Here is a 2,040-nt window from a genome sequence, read left to right on the forward strand (position 1 = left end):
ATTTTGAGCTTATTTCACTAAATTAGCAATTTTTATTAATATCCGTTAGTTTCGTAAAAATCGCTAATTATTCCGTTTCAAGCCGATTTCTTATTGTCTACGTTAACTAGCTGAGTTTATTTTATTTTCACTCATTAAATTTATTTATTATTGATTCCGTTTTATTACTGAAACTTTTACTTAAATCGGTTAAATTTAACTCGAAACGGTTTTAATAACTATCAAAGTTTCTTAACGATGAAGAAACGTACGTATAATAAATAGCAGCGTGCAAAGTTTGCTCCCTCATTTCTCACGCATCATTCTTCTTCTCCCTTCCTTTTTCTTCTTTTCGTTCTGTTTTAATTGTTATCAGATTTTAAATTGATCCTGCCACTCCGTTTGTCATCCGTTTTCAACTATTTTTGTTCCATAGCGCTCCTCTCGTCGTTCTCGTCAATCCGTTGTAAGTAAAATTCATTTTCGTCATGTATTTTTACAAACCCATTTATATTTTCAGCTTTATTTTTTTTTATAAGACGGTTGTATGTACTAAAATAGACGGTCTGGTAGAAGATTTGTTAGTCATAAATGATTAGTTCAATCGGAAAAAGGTAACAATGATAGGTTACTCAATATTACTTGTAAAATATGTTTATTTTGAATGCTGGTTAGTCTGTTTTATAATTAAGACGGTGTATAATTATATATAGGGATCCTTATGGATGTTAATTAGTCAGTTGTATAGTTGAGACGGTGTATACTGATATGTGGAGATGATTGAGACGGTGTATACTGACCTCTAGGGATCATTTGGGATGCTAGCTAGTAAGTGGTATATTTAAGACGGTGTATGCTGACATGTATGGATTGTTTTGGGTGATAATTGGTGTGTTTTATAGTTGAGACGGTGTATACTGACATGTAGGGATTGTTTTGGACTAATTTAGACTCTGTGTTGGGGCGATTTTTGTAGTCTTTAGGGTCTGTTTTTGAGTTGCTTTATACTTGTGGATTTCCGCTCTAAAATCGTTTTAAATGCTGACTTAGTTGGCTCAGCTAGGACTGTTTTTAGGCGCGAGAATGGAGTCTTAAGGGGACGATTGGTACTCTATTTTGGGCAGGGACGAGAGCTGTCATCGTGGGTTTTCACTTTGCATTTGAGGACTGAAGTTGGGGTCGAACTTAGGCATCTTTTTTGGGTTGTTTTGACTGATTTTGGGTCGAGGTTATGAAGTAGGGTGAAGGGTGGCTATGGGTAGTCGGGTGGTGGTCGTGTCGGACTCCTTGTGGCTTGCTTTTAGGCGAGTCTGATGGCCTGGCAGTGGCCTGGCCGTGGCCTAGGCAGTGACCTAGCTAAGTCACGAGTTTGAGGCCATGTGTAGTTGGTGGTTAGGCCGAGTTTGAGGTTGTCATAATAACTTTTGAGCCGTGTCTATAAATTGTTTTGACGCTAGTTTGGTTTATTTAAAATATAATTAAATTATTTTCCGTCTCATATTTTATATAAAGATAATTCGTTAATATCGTCCTTTCACATAATTATTTTAGGTGGCTCATATGTGGTTGAAGATGAAGAGTAATTTTGGGTTTTAGAAGCTTTCTCAAGTTTATTGCTTGTCTCTTTGCTAGCTTAAGGTAACTATTCCGAGTTACTCGACGAATTAATGTCACATTAGTAGTTAATGTTGTGCCTGTTGTTTGTTAAGTGTTTAGGTGATTGATAATGTGTTACTTTCGTTTTTCACATGATAGAAATTAGAAATAGCATGAGAATTATATTGTGATAAATTTTATGATTTGGGCCAAAGTAGGCAAAGACTCGAGTGGGCAGATTATTGACCGAACGAGTTTGGTCAAACTAGGTTTAAACCGGTCAGCCTCGATTTGACCGATGACCCGTCGCGGGACTCGGGTCGAGGGTTTGTCTTTGAGGTGAGATTAGTTGTTATTGGAAATTTTATGTTATGTCTTGATATTTGTAATTATCATTTCACATGTTGGTTGTTGGATGAATTGGCTGCCTTATACTTCAGTCTTGTTGCCTCTTTGCCATTTTAG

This window comes from Silene latifolia, chromosome 7 (genome assembly GCF_048544455.1).
Source record: "Silene latifolia isolate original U9 population chromosome 7, ASM4854445v1, whole genome shotgun sequence".
NCBI lineage: Eukaryota > Viridiplantae > Streptophyta > Magnoliopsida > Caryophyllales > Caryophyllaceae > Silene > Silene latifolia.